This window comes from Lathamus discolor, chromosome 3, assembly GCF_037157495.1.
Source record: "Lathamus discolor isolate bLatDis1 chromosome 3, bLatDis1.hap1, whole genome shotgun sequence".
NCBI classification, from domain to species: Eukaryota; Metazoa; Chordata; class Aves; order Psittaciformes; family Psittacidae; genus Lathamus; species Lathamus discolor.
This window is the reverse complement of record NC_088886.1, coordinates 129,305,557-129,326,932: the sequence shown is the minus strand read 5'-3', so window position 1 is coordinate 129,326,932 and position 21,376 is coordinate 129,305,557. Positions and strand designations below refer to the sequence as shown.

The 21,376-nt window shown below is 37.2% G+C and overlaps 1 protein-coding gene across 6 annotated transcripts in view; it reads right to left on the bottom strand.

Annotated features, from left to right (window-relative positions):
* USP54 (ubiquitin specific peptidase 54) overlaps positions 1–21,376 on the bottom strand; it is a 109,417-nt gene that overhangs the window by 87,153 nt on the left and 888 nt on the right. The window lies entirely within an intron of this gene.

The window sequence follows — 21,376 nt, the reverse complement described above, 5'->3', positions numbered from 1 at the left end:
GGGGGTTGGAACTTGATGATCTTAAGATCCTTTCCAACCTAAACCATTTTGATTCTGCAAAAGGCCCCCTTCTTATGCATGGGGTCCCACCATCAACTGCACCAGCACTCATCAAAACCAGTGTTGGCCTTTGGAAGTGCAGCACTGAGAGCATGAGAGACAGAATTTGGTTTGCCGATAGGAACAGGGTGAGTTACAGCTTAACATTATTAAATAGTATAATATATAGTATATTATAGCCTCATATACAAAAGAAGATCCTACTTCTTGCTTTGGTAATAAGGAAGATACTGTAAAAGATACTTTATTAAAATACCTGAATAACATTCAGCTCAAATTTTTCCATCATAGAAATTATTCCCCCTCCTCTCTTTTTAGGCATTCTTATGTCTAAAAACATTTTCTTCATGTTTAAACTCTTCCCTTCTCCTCTTCCCCTAATTTTCTGAGTATTTGCAAAATCTGTGTTTCTGTTTTACTGGATATTAGTTACCCAAGACTACTATACTAAATTATCACAACTATCTGTCAGGAAATGGTGAATGTGATATGGCATTTTAGAAAATTCTATTTTTATTTTTTTATATCTATATTATTTATATTTTTTCTAAAATAGAATTTCACATTCATACTAATGTCAGACTCACGTGGGCAGAACTTACATGGCATTATTTTATTTAACTACATAAAGGTTTTAGACTAATCTGAATTAAATTGATATTAATGGTAAGCACTAATGATAAGCACTTTTAGAAGTAGGGGACCTCATCCTCTCAGCCCTCTAGGCTATTACTCAAACATTAAGAGAAAGTTTCTTGGGTTTTTTTGTCTTTCATTCTAAGATGAGAAACAGTATGGAATAATCAAAACAGTTCTGTCTACACTAGAATTAAAAAAACCCCACCTACTGTTAAAAGCTATGTTGTCACTTCATTAGTGCTGGTTTCAATTCAGCATCCCATTTACTAAAATTTAGTGGCAAACAAGCAGTGGGATTTTATTTTAAAGTATGTTTAGAACAGATTATCTTAATTATTGATAGTATTAAATGTGCAATTTAAATATTCAAATACACTGTTCCCTCAAAAATAATTTTAATCACTTAACAATATCATTAAAAAAAAAAAAAAACCCTTGTTGATTGTTATCCATCCTGTTTGGTGCCCTTTTGATCACTGAGCTCCCACCCTATGTATCTTCATCTGGAGCCTGGAAGTTGGCTCTTCACAGCTGACAGATTGACTATTGTCTGTAGCATGTTTCCAGCACTATTGCTTATCCACACTATTGCATTGCCCTCCTGTTGCCTTCCCTAGAACCAACTATTAAATTAAACCAACATATTTATACATCTTCATAGCTATCCACTGACAACGCTGAATATTCAAGACCTAATAATTAAAATTGCAACTCAGTTATGTTTTGCACAGTGAAAGCACAACAAAATCACTTCTAAACCTTATGTAAGGAGCACTGAATTCTCCAAGTCTCAGTAGTCTAAATAAATTCAGTGTCCTTTTAGCAGCCCAAGTAAGTTTGTTGTCAATTAAGAGCACTTGGCTACTAAATTCATAGAATAGTTAGGGTTGGAAAGGACCTTAAGATCATCTACTTCCAACCCCCTGCCCTGAGCAGGGACACTGAAGTTTCTAACATAAGACAAACTTCATTTGCTTCTATTGCAAGCAGACAGTTCGAACTCCATGTTACAGTGAAAATGGGTGTATCCATCTCATAGTCCATGTTTAGGTACGTAAAAAACCTTGCACTGAAATACTGTTGAAGAGTAATAAAGTAGTTCAGTTTAGCATGGTGGTCTGTGCTCAAGAAAGCAGAAATTACTAGAAAGAGGACTGATTTGTCAGCATTCGTTTTTCACATCAGTCACCTATGATATTTTCACATAATAATGATCTCAGAATAAAGATGGGCCGCATGCCATTTTGGAAGTGCATCAGCATCCAGTGCTGTGTTAAGCGCTGACCTTCCTCCACTTCTTTCAGAACTGAAACCTACTACTCAAGCTTTAGACTTTGAGACATCACAAAATGGTGAGTTTGGATTGTAATCCTGCTATCAGTCTTCAGAACACCACACTTTAACTTATGCTTAAAAATAAAGCTTCTGTTATGTATCTTGATGTTATAATTCTACAAAGAGATAGACAAATAATAAGTTTAATACTTTAAAATCCTAATCCAGCATTCCACAGTGAGAGGCATCCTTCCTTCACTGAACAAAGCAAGACAAAAGTAACTTTGTTGGTCAAATGGAAGTTAATTAATATTTTCATTAAGTCAAGCACAAAAAGAGCAACATGATGCACCATAAACAGGAAGACAGGTGGTCTGTGCTTTCTCAGTAGATTTTCAAGTGCAGCTAAGCAAGGCAAAAGTCAAATGCCATGAAAATCAAAATTATTTCAGGCATCTACATTCCAGTGCTTTAAGAAAAACTAAAGTCATGAGTTTTCTGACCTACCTATGGCTTTCAAAAACAATAGGTAAGACTCAACATGAAATTATCCATTGACCAATAGCCCTCTTCTGCTATAGGTTTCATTGCTACCTAGCCATGAAGGGATAAAACAGCTCTATTGCCCTAACTTGGAGGGCTGGCATGAGCTCAGCACTCTGTGGCAGCATCGCAGCACTCCCAAACCCCAGGCATTCTCAACTAGATCATGTGAATTGCACCAAATGCTGTTTTTGCCTTGTATGCCCAGAAGCATCAGTATTGCTTAGAGCTGGTTGATAAGGTTGCAACATCTTGCAACTTCTATACTATGGTATGTCTTTATTATACATTCCTCCTACATAGTAGTCTCATCCTTCCAATTCCAGTGGCACATGCTATTGGCATTCTCTCAGAGACTTAGCATTTTTGACATATTTTTCAAAGATTATTTTATCACCAAGTATTCATCAGCAATAAACTGAGTTAGTTTGCTTTCCATTAGAGTAAGGGTCCTCCTTTTTCTTCCAAATGTCTGTATCACCTGCTAGGTACATACAGCTAGCTATAAGTTTTCAGTTTGCTCAGATGGTTAGAAAGAATACCATTTAAATATGACCACAGCCTGAAGAAGCACAAACCTGTGAGTCCTCCCACATGTATTAGTCTGTAAATTTGAAAGCTAATGATCAATAGTTAAGTAATCCATGTCAGCAATAACTTAGCTTGCAGATATTACATGACCATCCAGCTAGGAAAGCAAGGTACGTGATGAAGGGAAAACATTAGAATTGGCCACATTTAGCCCAAATTCACTGTGCTATGGAGAAGCAAAACAGTAGGATAAAAGCAACCTGTGATCTAGCAGAAGAAACGAGTTAAAATCATCCTTTCGTAATAAAGGACATGGAACTGTTGCAACAAGTCCAGAGGAGGGCCACGAGTATGATCAGGGGGCTGGAGCACCTCCCGTATGAGGACAGGCTGAGAAAGCTGGGGCTGTTCAGCCTGGAGAAGAGAAGGCTGCGTGGAGACCTCATATCAGCCTTCCAGTACCTGAAGGGGGCCTATAGGGATGCTGGGGAGGGACTCTTCATTAGGGACTGTAGGGGTAGGACAAGGGATAACAAGTTAAAACTTAAACAGGGCAAGTTTAGGTTAGATATAAGGAAGATGTTCTTTACTGTTTGGGTGGTGAGGCACTGGAATGGGTGTCCCAGGGAAGTTGTGAATGCTCCATCCCTGGTGGTGTTCAAGGCCAGGTTGGATGGAGTCTTGGGTGACATGGTTTAGTGTGAGGTATCCCTGCCCATGGCAGGGGGGTTGGAACTTGATGATCTTAAGATCCCTTCCAACCCTAACTATTCTATGATTCCAAACCAATAAAAAAACATGTCTTTCAAATCACCCTTAACCTTTCTCTGGTATGCCTCATAAAGGTTCCAGAATGCTTTCCTGCACAATGCAGGACCCCTCAAGTTTCCGCATCAGACATCTGCCCAGCATTTAAAGGCTGTTCACCAGCTCTCACCAGCTGCCAGAAATTCCAGATTCCCTCACATAAATATCTTAAAAGGGGAAAGAAGAGAGGAGAGAGGGAAGAAGAGACAGGGATTATGGAATTTCCTTCGAATCTAGTTAAACAAAAAGCCCCATTAAAAACTGCTTGATGCTCTGACAAATTCCACTCTCAGGCACAGAATTCAGGTTTGGCTGGCTACACTGTACACAGGCTGTTGGCTTTGGTTCATGAAATCACTTATTTCTCTGAGAAAATAGAAGCTAAAATTGCTAAGCAAGGTAATTTCCAACTGCGATGATTAAAGATGTGTTCTAGGATATAACAATGAAAATGGAGACTCAAAATATGCTAACAACATGTTAAACAGCCTCAGGTAACTGAGGCTTGCACTCATTTCTCAGTGGAGAAATTCACAATGGAAATTGGGAAAGATTTTATAAACAAAACAATTACCAACAGTACACTCCTTGTTTTCTTATGATAATAATATGTTGAGTCCCCAAAGTGCTGGTCTGACAACAGAAGTCATTATGAAAATGAGAAAGAAATAAAAGTTAACTACCAACAGGCACATCAAGGGCCTATCAACAGGGAAAGTGAGCTGAAAATCTTGTATGTTATACCTAGGACTTATGTAGCAAGGTACCAACAAGAATAAAATGAAGGCTACCAAGTTAAAGGACACGAGATGTGGAAGGACTGGCAATACAAAGGCTGGCTGCATCATCATTCTGTCCAGTGGGTACTGTGTCAGGGTAAATTACCTCCACGTACATACTGTTCATTTTTTAAATCAGTAACATTCCAAAAAGTCTATACATACTGTTTATCAGTCTTAATATTGTCATTCAAAATACAGGTAAATAAAAAAATGCCTTATGAGGAACAGAAGACAGTTATCTCAGGATCTGGCTCTTCATTTCTGGTCCAAAACCTAATCTGCATTATTCACAACAATTTAAGATCATTTGTCATGCCGTACCTCTCATAGATGGGCCTTACACTTGACAACTTCCAGCCTTCCTGAAACAGCCTACTACATACACACACACACTCACCCCCACCAAAAAAAAGTTCTTTCTTCCAGTTCTCTTTTTGGGCCTTAAACACTTCCCCCTCTCCCTGGGGGAGTCTTATTTCAGTCTTTTTTATCAGGCCCCATTTTCCAGACATCAAAGTATTTGATTACTCTTCTCCCAGCCCCATTTCAGCTCAGCTGTATTTGCTTGAGACATTTGCCTTAACTAGATGCAACACTTCAACCAAGGACTTACCCATAGATAAGAAAATTATTGGTCTGTATGTTTTACAGCCTATACTTGTATTTTTATCTTTCTGATATAACAATGTCAGGAATTCAGAAGAATTACCACCTAATTACTTGTTCCCTACCCTGTATTTGTGTATTTCATGATTTCTGCTACATGTAGAACGTCAAACTGTACCGATTCATCTCCTAAGATTTTTCTCAATTTTCTCAAAATGATTTTGTGCCTTTAAATTTGTGTCCCATTAATATACATCCCCTCCAAGTTTTGGGGGCATTTTTAGTGAATCAATTTTGTAAGCACACTATCTACTCTACAGTCAAGGTCATTAATGAAAAGATTGAAGTGAAGCAGAATGAGTACAGATCCAACAGACCATGGTGGATCCACATTCAATAAAACCATTTCATTCTGACAGACAATCGTTAATAGCCACCCACTCATCCAATGAGTCTTACTCCTACTCAACAAAAGCTTCTTTCAGGCCACATTTCTTCACTTGTTCCTAAGATTACTGCATGAAACAGTGGCAAAGAACTCACCAACATCAAAATACTAACATTCACACTTTTCTTGCCAATTCACAGGCCTTACTGTTGTATTAGAGAAGAAAATTAAACTGGCATGACTACTCTCCTGAATTTGTGGTGGTTGTGACTCACGTTCTTCTTGTCCATGAAAGGCTTAGTACAAGAGTTCATTCAAAATGTGGAAGATGAGACAAACAGTCTTCTTTTCCCTGATACGCGGATAGACTCCACAACTCGTTAGAGTTGTAAAGTAGGTATGCTTTATTCAGCACTGAGGCGCGTGGGGATCGCTCCTCCAAAAGCATGCGTACCCTTCCTTTGCCACTCAGTTTATATTACATATAATGATTACCTAAACATGAGATTGCTTCACACCTAGTACATATGCAAAACCTATTCCCATCTAGTGTTATAATTAGTTTTCTCAAGTATCAAGCATCTCAACTAGCAGCTAGTGGTACTGAGATGTCTTCCTTCACTTGTTTGGGGTTTTTCGTTAACATGTCAAAGGATTAATTTCATCAGGCCCAGACTAATAAATAAGCTACCCAAGTACTAAGTGCGCAAAAGTTTGCTTCAGATTTGCCATCCATTTCTGTGTCCTCTGTGCTTTTTAATCTCCTTCCTGTGCTAAGTGCTGCTCACTTATACTCTTCTTCTGCTAATGTTTTGAGGGTATTTTCATAGTACTTACTTCAAGTACATCCTACAAAATTGTGCTGCCTCTCAAAAACACTACGTTAGAGCACCATGGATATATTGGCAGCTAGAAAACACACTGTGGTGAGGGCAGCTCAGCAGGCAGCAGTACTCCAGTTCTGCCTGCAGTCTGTGCAGCCCTCAGAAAGGTCAAGACAAGGTCCCAGGATGAGGAAGGGGTACTTCTAAACAGGGTGGCCATCTCTAGTTCAATGGAAATATGTAGGAAAACTACAGGAAGACAGTAAAACTGACAGAACTGGAGCTCTGCAATCCAGTCTTGCTATCTCACCAGAAAGGGAAGATCATTTAGCAGATCTTTTGCAGCATATTAGCATCACTTCTGTGTCAATTACGAAATCTCCTCTGTACTCCTAGCTAGGCAGATAGAGCTGGGTTGGATCGGGAAGAGGGATGGGGGAGAGAGGGCACGTACTTTGGTCACATACTCATGCACATATACAGGACAAGGGGTTGCAGATAAACAGAATTAAGCCTGACAGAGATGATTCTGCAGATACTCTGGCTCTCGCAGAGTATTTGCTCTAATAGCACAAAACCAGCACCCTTCTGTACATTCCTACTCTGTTGCATCATGACATTTAGAAATGTTACTTGCTGTCACTGCCCAAAATTAAACTACGTAAGAATAGACTCTTATTATAGTACATGTTTATGTGGCAGTTTAAATGTTTGTAAATTTAATTTTGTAAATGTTTGATTTTAGTATTTTAAAATAGCAACAAAGAATAGGAAGAAAAAAGTTTAAAGACACCAGTAGCTGTAATGCAGCTCTGCTGTTTTTTTTCCAGATAACTAATACCTAAGTTTTCATAAGGGAATTGGAGAGTATTCACTATGCACCCAAACTGTTTATTTCCTTTTCATAAGAATTATACAATGGTTACGTAAAACTGAAAACCGCTCATTATCTTCTTCATACAGTAAGCATACTTAGAGCCTTATAGCCCTTCCCTGCATTGAAACATTTCATCTTGCCATAAATACCTGAGACCAAAAGAAGTAGGATACTGTAATACAACTGTAAATTAATAAAAGTACTAGTTAAGATACAAAAGTATCTTTAAAATTAGTTAGATTCCCAAATATTGTCCAAAATTTATCTGACACGTTATATAATTTAATGACATTACTTTATAAACAGCACAGCAAAATCTAACAGGCTTAACATTAGAAGAAAAAGAATGAAAATACTGCTTCTGTAGGTTAAGATGGTAAATTAATACTAAGCTTTTGGGAAGTATCCAGCTTTATCTAGTTTATAGTACCACTACCCCTGTTTTGGGGGGGGGGGGGGGGAAGGGGGAGTGAGAGTACGATTCCAGATATCAGCCATACCCTGGTCTGCTCACCATGGAAGGAGGAAGCTAAAACACTGATTTATCATGACTTAACAAGATACTGACTGTCAGCTGAACAGCATCAACTGACTAATGATCTTCTAGTCCAATTACCCTGAGAACCAAAACATGTTAGTATAAACCACAAGTGAATTAACTATATATACTCATGAGAAATCTCAGGCAATATATTAACAGAAGAAAATTTACATTGCAACTGCTCAGTCACTAATTTACAGCTTTCCACATTTTTCCTGATGAGGCAAAGAAATTTTCAAGGACAAATACTTAGGCTTCAACTGATGGTATTTAGTAGTGGGTTTGGGGTTTTTTTGTGGGGGTTTTGTGGGTGTTTGTTTTGTTTTGTGTGGGTTTTTTGTTTGCTTTTTGCTATCACCACATTTAAAAAAAAAGATTAATTTTGGAAACTAGTAAGAATGTTACAAATATAACTATTAATTTTCTTGATCCTCTTAGCCATACTGAACACTAATACTAATCACTATTGGATAGCATTATGCTGGTCAATTTGAAGTATATTTTGAAAGAGACATAAACAGTAACTGTGTTTGATTTTCTTTTAAAGGAAGTAGATTAATTACTACAGGTCCTACAGCATAATCATTTAAGCTTGGCACTCAAGAACTTCATGTGTTTAGGAAAACATGGTAAGATGCATGTCACCTTGCAGACAGGATCTGCACTGCTCCATCATATGTCACAGCTGTTTCCATCCATACAAAAAAGTACATTGATGCAGGCTCCTACTATTACCTTTAAACTTGGAAAGAAGAGCTCTCTCATATCTAGCTTGCTATCTGCTACATGATTAGCTTATACAATGTATTCGCAGCCACACTGGAATTCAATCCAAACACATATTTAGCTTAAAAATACTCTAAAAATTTGAATGATTAGTATAGTCTGTATTCACAATGCTTGCTTATGTATGGTTTTAGCTGCAAGCTCAGTTGCATCCTGTCTATGTGGTCAGGATCCATAAGACATTATCATTGCTGATTAATCTAGGTTCAGAGAAAGACTGAATTATGGTGAGCTTCTGAATAATATATATTTTCTGTCTTTTGTATTGATATGCCCACAAGTTACATTAGCAAAATCATTTGCTAACTCATAAGAATTCTCTGTAATGTAGTTTCATTATGTTACTTTGCATATCCTCCAAGAACTTCCTCCTCCAGTAGAAGTTAACAGATTTTAGAACTATTTCTGTACAAAGACAGACAGCGCAAGATCTGGTTCATCTTCTCACTGAACTGGGGATGTGACAGAACTGGAACTGCCAGAACACCCAATTCTATTCCCACTTCTACACTAACATCCTCCAACAAGCCAAGCCTCTGTGCCCATCCATTCTGGCTAGTGATGATAACATGTCAAAGTAAATTCATTAAAATATCTGGACTGAAAGACTCAGAACAGAATTCTGGCTTGAAAAAAAAAAAAAAAAAAAAAAAGCTGAAAAGCATACTGAGAACTGTATTTACCTGTATTAATTTGAAATTTCAAACAGTAAAAGAAATACTTCCTGGTTGGTTATGTAGGAAAAGAAATAAATCCTCAGCCCCTTGTTTGTCAGAGGAAGCCTTGTTTCTGGACATCCATCACAAGCAAGGCAGTGGTGCCATATAAAGCAGCTGATCCTGATTCCAGTACATTTAAACTTAGGTTAACAGCTATGTACAATTTGACGGGGAAGGCTAGAATGGAGGCTGAAGTAATAAATATCCAGTGGAAGCTAATGGTGTAGTGTCCTAGTTCTCGCTCCTCTAAAATTTTAAGTGCTGTCATCTTTCTCATAGTATCTACCCACCAATGGTTACTATTGGAATGGCCAAGCTAAATCTAAAGACATCACTGAAGCAAAAAAGTCGTGGCTATTCCTTTCTTCAGGATCTACCAATAAACTGAGCCCACCAGCCTGCTCTGCTTTACATTTACATTCTCTTTGATAGGTCAACAGCTTTGCAACTTAAACATTGGCTACTTTGAAATGTCAAAAAAATGTAATACGCAAACTCAGTATTAAGGCTCACAAATGTTTCAAATGAAAGTTGCAGACTTGACTTCTTCTGTGTTTTCCTCTATATTTTTCCTCTCCAAACTGCAAAGGCTCTGAAAGAGCCAATACTGCTTTTTGAAAATGCATTTTAATACTTTGCCTAGCAATTCTACTTGATTATCTTTTCTATTAAGCAGAGTTATATTTCTGATCAAAACATAACTAAATATGCACTCAAGTAGCATATAAAACTTATTATGTCATAATACAAAGCTTCCAATACTGGCATCCTGGCTGCATCCAGAAATCTGAAGGTACTGGTAAATATATTGTTCTGTTACATCATTCAATGGGAATAAACAACTCACAAGATTTAAACAGTATAAGAAAACAGGACTGACTCCAGCTGTGTCTGTACTTCCAGTCCTGGGCTGCCTTAAGCAGCAACAGCCACGGAAGACACAGAAATTCTTTCCTGGGAGAAACTTCTTTCTACAAGAGACACTACTCTTGTTGTGGAAGCAGGAGAACAGACATTATTAAAAAGACAAGAAATGCTGCTCGCCATTATCCTAGTCTAAATTCCACATAATTTCTGCAATACCACTACACATTGATAAAATCCTAGTGCAACAGAGAAGAAGTTTTCCTAATGACTAAAGAATCTCCAAAGCAATTTTACCTTGAAAGTACACAAAGATGCCAGTATTTCATCCAGGAAAATAGGCTTCTTTATTAAAATGTCAAATGGATTTTTGGCAATGATATAGTTTTCTTACTCCCAACTTCCAATTTTCAAAACCATTACTTCAAAGATCGCAAACTGCCAACAGGGCAAGAAGATAAACAAGTTGTGACATTAAGTCCAAGTAAGCTTAGAGGAAGACATTGGATTTGGCATTGCATTTCCCAAGGACTATGCAGATGACAGGCAAACACATACACATACTCCCCCCTCTGCACTCAGATTCAGAATTCAAGACTTTTAAGTGAATGCTATTGAGGCAGAAGAATCTAATTTCCCCTCTTTAAAGACATTTGGATAATTAGAGCCTGCAAGAACACTTGAAGGAACTGTTAAATAATTAGACTTTGCAGGTGTGTCATTTATTTTGTAAAGCCCAGACAGGAGGGGAAAAAAAAAAAATACACATACACCTGTTCGACCATTGGCTTTCCCAAGAAGTTACAATTGTCCATGTTTCAAAAGCCAGAATTCTAGGGATAGCTTTGTCTAGACTGCTACATGTAGTACTCCATTAGTATTACTACATTTTTGCAAGATCAATAATAAAATCCTCCATGAAAGCTGACTGAAAAAACACAAAGGATGGTTTTCTAGAAGTGCATGCACTTAAGTAGGTAAATCCTCTGCAGAGCAATGGGAAGTCCTACATACCAGCTACTGTTGCAAACATCATTTTTGTTCAAGGAGTACATTGTGCTACTATTTCTTTTCCTTCTGGGAAAGTAAACTACTTGTGAGATGAAGCATAAAGGGCAGCATTATTAAAGACAGAACTACTAACCAGGAGCCTTCATACTATCCAGAGCCAGGGCACCTGTGGATGATAATGTAATGGCTGTTATTAAAAGGGACCAAGGGTTTCATCACCCTCCTGTAGATTAGGGAGTTTTTTAAAACCTCTCTGCAGAAGTCCAGAGTTGGATTTCACCAGTCCTTAACAGAGTCAAAAACATCATCACTGCTTCTCATTAAGGTGATAATATTAGCAGTCAACAGATATTCCTTTGGTAAGCAGCTAAGGAAACTTCTCTCCACTCTGACAAAGAAAAAATGAACAAATTAAAAGCCCCACACTAACCAAACAAGTCGATGCTCATAAAAAAGGGGGGAATGGAAACCCTTTGTTTCCTTTGACACCACTTTCCTCCGTATTCAGTAGTTGTTGGGGCTCTTGTTTTATTAAGAACAGAGTGTTGGCAGAATTAAAGCTGCATGACTACATACCTAAATCATGACAATGGGCAGAAGAAGGAAAATTCAAACATTAATTTATGAGCTGAAATTCTGTTTACTGCCTACAGTCATTGTGGGGGAGGACAGTTATAAGATCATTGTTGGGGAAAGTGAGGGGCAAACTATTTCTTGAACTGCTTTTCAGTTGTTACCAGCTGTGTGCAGTTCAAACCAAGCAGCTGGATCTTACTTCAGCATGCACACTAGAAAGCACTGCCAGCATGTACCTCCTATCAAAGTAACTTGGCAAACTGGAGTGGCCATGCAGAACACCACTGCACAGCACCTGTGGTTCTGCTGTGGCGGTCAGGCCGTGAGCCTGAAGCTCTCCTTAAATATACATAAATGAAGATCAACTACTGGAATAAAACTGAAATGTAAAATGGGTATTTAAAACAAAATACACCTCAGTTAAGTCTAGGACCAGTTTCATCAAAAAAATATTACTACTAGGTAGAGAAGTAAAATTTCTTCCTCCCCAATCTAACTTTCAGCAGCTATAACCTCTTCATAAAACTATCATGATTATGCTAGAGAGGTATAAATTATGATAGTTTCTATAATTTTTCTTATGACATAACTCTGAAGACAAAAGGAATTTTTTTAATACAGTCTCAAAAAAAAATCATCAGAAGAGATTTTTTCTTTTTTTTTTTTTTTTTAATTTAAATGCATCTTTTTTTCTCAAAGACTGAAAAGTAATTGACAGTGCTATTCTTTTAAAAGTATTTATACAATTTGTTGTGCCTAACAGAAACAGCGTGCTGGCTCCCTTGCTCTAATTCTTCTTGTTTACATTATATGTAAATTATTCTATATCCTACCACCTACAGCTAGAATTTGTTCTGAACATGTAATATGTGTAATATGTGTCAGAACCCTCTAGGTTTCCCTCATAGGAAAATGGCTTGATCTATACTAAATCCCCACATAAATATTCTTCAAAGCAAAGAGTTAATCTGTCCACAGCTTCAGCCACTAATCAGGACAGTTGGACAGCAATTTCTCCACACTCCTTCTCTTCCTGAGCTGGTACTTCTAATTCTTCAGTCTCATGTGATTCTTACTGAAGGAATTTACTGAGCAATCCAAATGATCAGCTAACGCAGAACAAGGAATGATGAAGAAGAGTGTGATCAACAAGTATATTAGAATCACAGAATAACTGAGGTTAGAAAGGACCCCAGAGGAGGCCTCTAGTCTAACCTCATGCTCAAAGCATGACCAAGAGGTCAGATCAGGTTGCTCAGGGCTTTATCCAGCTGGGTATTAAAATCCTCTAAGGATGGAAACTGTACAGCCTCTTATTCAAATGCATGACTGTCCTAATGGGAGGGGGAAGGGGGAGAAGGGGGAAAGTCTTACAACTAGTCAAAAACTTTCTTGGTTTATGTCCATAAATTCACAGCATACTTCACATGCTTTCTCATGAAAGTTCCTACCACTTGTTTTTGATTGATTTTCACAATCCAAATGAGGAGATCAGTATGACTCGACAAATTAAGACATTATTATGTCCTACATAAAACAGAGCTCTGTTAGCACTCCTGTATCAGCTCAACAGGCCGGCATCACACAGAAGTAGTGAAAATTTAGTATGCAGAAAAAAAGGAATTGCCACTGAAAATGTTCAGAGTCCACCTAAAGAACAGCATTTCCACTGTTTTATTGAAGTAATTTTGGAAATTTGAGTGCTATTAATACTGAAGGCTGTTAGCAATTACAGCCCAGATGAGGATCCTAATTCATTCATGTATTTGGATAACAACATGGCCCCAGCATTTCACATTCATGTAATTACTCAAACGAATTCCAGACAAGCTGGAATAAGAAGAGGGAGGGAAGCCTGGGAACAACCTGGAATATTGTTGCACTTTACTGATATCATTAAAATAAAATGGGAGGGTAGAGATACGAGAAAAGAAGCACTACAGTTAGCATTACCATTTTCAGTTCTGCCAGAGACCGCTAAATTTTAAGTAAAACAATACTAAAACAAGTTAGTATTTAATATTTCAAGCTGTGAAAATCTAAAATAGAATTAAAAAACATTTAAAAATATTAGGATTAATTAAAAATCTTGGTTTAGGCTTTAGATACTTGTTCAAACAATTTGACTTTTCTTTTTACTATGCACACATGAGAAAATATCTCAAAGGTTAAAATTACAGATGACACATCAATCCTATTTCCTGTACAAACAGTACATACACTCCTTATCAGAGGAAAAAAGTGGTATAATTTTGTAGTTGATACTTGAAATTATGTTTTTCACAGAATTCAGCAATTCAGTTAGGCATGCCACTACAACAGTCATACATTTTCCACATTTTCTCTCCCAAAACTCCTTTGCAGATCCTGCTAGTACCACTGCCTCTGCCTAAAAACATTCCTGGAGCTACACAGCCAGAAAAAGCAACTTCAACTTAAAAATGTCACTCTATCTGTAAACCCGAGAAGCCCGCTGTTCTGGTACAGATGACAAGACTCTACCATCTTCTGTCTGTGAAGACCGCCAGTTCCCTCCACAGCAAGAACTGAATACAGTGGAAATATCCAGGTGCCTTTCCAGGCTGCAGCTGCAGTACCAGACAAACAGGCAGAGGAGAACCCATCACAAGCAAAACACAAAGAAAAACACAATAGAGAAGTGGTAAATAGCTTAATCTATGTGTTAATTATAGTTATATATGACTGCTATAATTAACAACAGTAAATAGACTGAACAAGGAAATACATTAGTATATTAAACTACCTTTCTACCTTTGCCAAAAAGGAAGAGCCCTTTAAGAAACTACATTTGCACAACAGAAGGTATTTCATCTCTGAAGATGGCTATTTCCGTATTGAACCCACAGACTTAACCACCTATCCAAAAGGAGAAGATAATGTAAATACCCTTTGCTAACAGGACAGTTATAATCCTCTCCCAAAAAACACATTTTAAGAGAAATGTCTAAAATAATGTTTTAAAAAGCTTCCTTGAAAATTTATGGAATTTGTCTAGCTTTGAGACTTTAAACAAATTAGGAGCACCTTAAAAACAGCACTTTCAATGAAAATTCTTGTTCATCCTGCAGCACTGCCAAGCTCACACTGCAGCATTCTTTCCTGGTTCTCTTTAAGAAAAAGAAATAAATCTATATTTAAGATCTACCAAGCATCAGCTATCAAAGGATCCTAAAGCTTTTGCTGACAATGCCTTTTTAACATACTCCTATATGTTTACATAACTCCTCAGATATTATCCATTACAATGTAAGTACTGCACAGATTTGTTGTGCATAACAATGTCCATAATAGATACCACAGACAATGCTGCAGTTTACTAATCACAAATTTTATGAAGCTTTGCTGTCTGTTTGTGAGCGTGCCTCAGGTACAGTTGTAACAGAAAAGTTTTAGGGAACAGGCAGCGCATATAAGCAACACTTTTTTCTTTTTTTTTTTCCACACCTCCATTTTCCCTTACCATGACCTATTTTTTTGAATAACATGTAGACCTAGGAAGGACATTAACCTGTTTCCATGTCACAGTACAGCTCATGTAGTGGTGTGCTGAGATGCATTAGCTGTCATTTATTGATCCATTTCTAAGTTCATTCTACTGCGACTACCAGCTGGAGGATCAGAAAGTCTCTTGCTATCCTCTGCGGTGTGACACAATTTACTGATTAACTATTTCCCATGGTACATTCATTTTAACATTTTGTGGAAATACTTACAGAAGATTCCTCCTCTTCAGTCTCCCATGTCTGAATCACTCTTACATATTTTTAGTCCATTCATTATTTTTAAAAGTCAAAATGTAATAAATCATGTTTTTATTTTAAAAAGAATTACGTGCACCAAACATTATCTACTACAGATACCTATTTACATTTTATCAAGTATTAGAAATGAACAAGCTTTCAGGTCTTAAGACTGTAAAATGACAAAACAAGTTTCATGCACATAGGCGAAAAGAAACTTAAAAAATTTTAAAAAATAATAAAAAAAAAGCTGTTTTCCCCTTGATTCCCAACAGGCTTCTCTCATGCAAACTGTTCCCACACACATACAGAGTATACAGTGTATTTACACTTCTGTATCAGTTCTGTTGAGCCAAACATAAAAGACACTAATATATGATCATTATTTATTACAGGTCATTCTACCTGTTTTTGCCTTTAGTATTATTAACCTCTGAACCAGCAATTACTTACTACTTATTTGCTATGTATATACTCATAAAAACCTACCTTTGTGACAAGAAGTGTTTATACAATTTTGTAAGCTTGACTAGATTTTCAAAATAAATACCTACAATAAACCCACATTCACTGCTCCGATTTAAACAGCATGGGGAAAACAGCTGAGCTTGAACTGTCTGAATTTTCACAGCTGTAAAATATGACAGGGAAAAGTGATTCCAAAAGCCAGGCTTCTAGCTTTCAAATTCAAGGACTGCAAGCTTGACCAAATCTATGCATCAAATCAATTATGGCAGAATGTAATAAGCAGGGGCTATTGCAAAATAATTAAGCAAAAGATCAGCAGGGTTCATGTCCAGTCACAATTCAATGAAGTCTTATATGCAAGATAAATTGGCATCTTTTCAGGTTTTGGGAGATGTTTGAAAAAAGGAAACATTCACAATTCATATTTCTGAGTTTTAAAAACCTGTTTTCTCCAATTTTCAAAAAAAAACCCAAGGATTTGGACATCTCACTTTGGATGACAGAACCCCTGGGAAATGAGTACAATGCAGTCAAAGGAGTGGGAAAAAATATTACAAAACAGATAATGGATCACATCCTGAATATCAGAAACGCTGTGCAAAAAAAAGAAGGTACAGCTCTAAGTGGGTTGCTCTAACTGGAAAAAGGGGAGAAAAGGAGAAAACAAATGGGACCGAGAATATATCAGACATAAATCTTACATGATCATAAGCTTCCATTCATTATTAAGTAGGCAGCAAGTTATTTTTATTGCCCACAGAAGCATCTGACCAAAATCACTTTTCTTACAACACCTTTTGAATCAGTTGGCCGATTTCCAACATTTTGAAATAAAAACCCAGAGCTGTCAAAAATAATTATGTTCCTATAAACTACAGAAAAATCTATAGTCAGGTAGAGGAAAAAGACCCAATTTAAGTGCTGGCAAAATTCACCTCTTGTGTGTTTGATTTGTCAGCAGGTCAGTCAGAACAGACTATCCATAGCACTGTATATTGTTAGGGAGGAAAATGGTACTAAGGATTAGAGGAGAAGAGATAGGAAATATAAAAACAATCCACATACATTCAAATGTAAATTTGATTATTTCTGCAGCTCACAGAAACTATGACCTGCAGACAGTAACTTGTTTTAACAGCCTTGCTAACAGAGAGTAACTTGGACAAGTATTTACATTTCTTGACCCCTTGCTTTTATGTAGGTTGCCTAGAAACATCACACCTCAGAATGAATGGGGAAACAGATTATGTGCTCCTATCTGTATTTTTCAGATATTTTGTTGAATCTATTTTGTGAAATCCTTGGAAATAATTTTCTATTATGCTTTTTACAGCATTGAGCACAATGAAGATACTCAGTGAAGAACAAAGTAGACATGCAGTAACAATAATATATTCTAGAAAGGCTTCCATAAATACAAACCTGGATACAACCTGCACAAGTGTTGGTGGGATGACTCAACTCCTAATGATATTTCATTTAAGTTCATTTTCTTAGCAGCAGCCTGAGGTTAGTAATAAGTCCCAGTATGCTAACTTAGAGCTGTGGATTCATTTTCCTGTTAATGTTAGCAATAGGTTCTTCATTAATGGTTTTAAGATAATGCTGAGGTTTGCCATATGGTTGGATTTGTGTGAGGGTTTCTCATGAAAAGTCAGAGAGTGTAAGAAATTGTTGCTATATTTAACTTCAGTGTCCTCACATGCAGGATTGTCCTCACAGCAGACAACTGGAATGGACACTGTTCTAGCATTTAGAAGTTCAAATGATGCTTAATATTTACTGCATGTATTGTTTAAGACAACTACAGGGACTTTAAACAAGACAACATATGGACATAGCACAGGATTGGTAATGCAATGCTGAGCTTTTCATCTCTAGGTCATTGGTTCAAAACTAAACTGGTCATAATGAAGGCAAGCTATTTGACAGCTCCGGCCTTTGCAAATTGATTTGTCAGGCTCAGTCAAGTTCCCACTAAACTCAAAATTCACCGTTACAACTTGCATTCCTGAAAACAACTTCATCCCAACAAAGTTACAAACAAACTGAACAGAGACAGAAGTAATCTCTTCCTCCTCAGGCACCATCTCCGGATCAGGACATATGGACAGTGCCAGAGGAACAGTGAAAATTACACCACCAGTGGTACAGGACATCATTCTGAGGATAAAGATTACTTCTGCCTCTCAGGTACCCAGTCATAGTTACCTGTACATCAGGACAAATCTTTCAGGTTTTTATTACTAAAGAAGACAAGAAAGAAGAGACACCAATATGCAGATTTTAAAACTTAAATTTCACAGTGCTGCTTAATGCTTTCTTTGGATATCTTGTTCAAAGATGCATTTCATAAGGCCAAAGGTTTTGAAGAAAATGGTCACAGTGCTTTATAAGAGTAGTAACAAATGTAATATCCATTTTGTTATGAGGTATTTGTAGCCAGAATGTTGCTGCTACAAGTGGTGTTTAAACAGTTCCTGCAGATGAGCTGAATTCAGAAATATATACATTCAGAATATATTTACAAGTTACTATGAATGATACTAGAGAAGTCATGATCTTTCATATAAATATGTTAGACACACATACAGGTATGTACGTACAGGTTAGTCGTGACAGCACGTAACTTTCCACGTGCTTTCAGAATTTGAACAAAAATGGTTTTAAGCCTCAAAACCATAAATATAGCCTCTTCCTCTCTCTCTTAATAGTTCGGCAACAATCACAGCAAACACTCTGCAGGTACCATAGTTCTCCATTTTACCAAGTGCTAACAGCTACAGAAATGAATACAGACACCAAGTTTTAATACAGCACCTTTAAGATCACTTTTACTTCACATATTTAGGGCACTACACAATAAAATCTGATGGAAGTTTTACACTCTATGAACAGAAAACATTACTTCTAACAAGACTACAAGAGAATACATACAGCTCTTAGATCTTGGAAAATGTGTTCAAAATAACAAGTAAGAGCCTCCTGCCTTCCTTGCAGGTTCCTTGGGTTTTACTAAGATGTTGACAACATAATGAAATTTTTCCTTCCCTTCCCAACAACTCGAGAAATAGAACACTTACTGCAACTTTAGGAAAGCCACAACAGATTAACTTCCCATGACTGCATGCAATTTCAGCAAGCTGAATGATTGAGCTGGCATGGAGTCTATTGCTATAAAATCAGAGGAGCACAGCCAAGCGATACCCTAGTTTGGCCAAACACTAGTCCTGTGTCCCATACACAATAGCTGATGAGATCCAACCAAACCTTTCAACTTTCTCAGGTCACAGAACAGAAAACTCCATGCATCAAGTAACATAACAGAGAGAAAACAAGAAATAAACTGCACGCTAAATTTGAATATCAAGAGACATGATAAGAGACCTATATATTATGTCACTTGCCTTAGGAAGTGTCCAGGCTACAGCTAGGACATGGTTCCTCCTAGCAGTCTCACAGTAGGGTGCAAGCTTAAGCAAGGGTGGCAGCCTACACATGAAGTCAAAATCTTAAAGACTGCCTATTACCTAAATTGCAGCGAACAAGAACAAAACAACAGAGATGCATGTAAGACTATCAGAACTCCTTGAAAGTCAGTAACAAGACTTATTGCTGCTCCTCTCAACACTTGATATGCCATCAAACACTGCATAGCCGTACTAGGGAATGACTTTCAGTGACAGAAATGCACAATAACTTTGGAACAGTAACTGCAGCCATTATGAGAAAAGAAATAAATGAAAAGGCAAAGTTTAGACAAAGGCAAGAAGCAGAGTATTTCAGAGAACAAATTAAAATAAAATGTTTGAATAAATGTGGGTGGACCATGTTAGGAAACTGAAGAATATCTGTTACTTTCTATTATTCTTTCATCCTGCTACCTCAGTTTCCTTTTCTTACTAGCTGCTGTATTTTGCACAGTTGCACCAAAAATTATTCAGGACAGCCACAAATGTTCTTTAAATAGATATGTTTACATAGCACTCAAACACCATTGAGGCCAAATTCTGATTCATGTGGACAGAACCTACTGTAACTACAATAATGTGATACCTAAGAGCTCTGCCACTATTCTTTTATGTCTAGGTAACAAGGTTTTTGAAGCCTCACGAACTGAGAATAAACACACTTTCTCTTCTATGTACTCTCCATGAAAATTTGCAAAAGAAGGCTCAATACCTAATAGCATCAGCAGGACTGGATAAAGAAGGATTTAAATTCCCTTTATCCTTTTTAATGAACTCATGACTACAGTCTCAAAATAGACTGTTAACCAGAACAGACAGAAGAACTGACATAATTTTTACCTGCAGTGACTGAAAGAAATTAACTACTTTTATAGCTGTCACTAGCATAAAGAAAGGAATATCTGTAAATTCTCTTGGATAACTCTAAGTAAGTTTGCCTGTCCTGGACAAATCAAGCATACCCATACCCTTCACGCCACCCCAAGAACACTGTGGCAAAAGGCTTCATGGCTAGCATCACACAGATGAGGGGAAAAAAAAGAAGAAAAACGGCTCCTATTTAATTCAGTCTGAATGATGTGCAGCATGCTTGATTAGATATACTCTGATTAGGTACTGGAATAGAATTTAAAGAGTATCCTGTCTAGTGAAATGATCATTATTTCTATCACTTCCTAAATGAGAACAGATTTCAACAGCCTCATTCCATTTTTTTTTCTTTTTTCTTTTTTTTTTTTAGCCCATAATACATTTTTGGTAATTATTTTTAAAGCTGTCACGTTCAAGTTATGTATTACCTCACCAGTTTAGTTCTCAGCACAGCAGCACTTTCTCTCCCCCTAGAAACAAACACAAGACTATCTGTGTCGCTATTGTCACAACTGCTGTCTTTTTCCAAAAGAGCTGTTCAGTCTCAAGCATATTGCAGCACAAAACCTTTCAGATGCAGATTTTCTTCTTCAAGTCTGAAGAGTAGCAGAAGCTTAGAGAAGTTTGTCTTTGGTACATACTTCTTTCTTTCAAACTGTATGAGAAATTACAAAACTATTTTTCATCCCATTTCACATGCATTTTTTTTTTTCCACGAGTATAACACTCTGAATTTGCTCTGAAATCTGAAAAGCTCTTTGAATTCTTTTCACATGCACAATCAGCCACTACAATACACACATCTTCCCCCAGCTGAAAGACCAGAAACCCATTATGTCTGCAACTTTTTGAAAGCAGGTGTATATTGTTATGGTTTCTATTTAGGGCTGTAATCCTCACAAATCCTCACTCATAATCCTCCTACTGAATAAACGGTTTCAAGCAAAATCAGATCCTGGAAAAGCAAGCAGCTTCTGC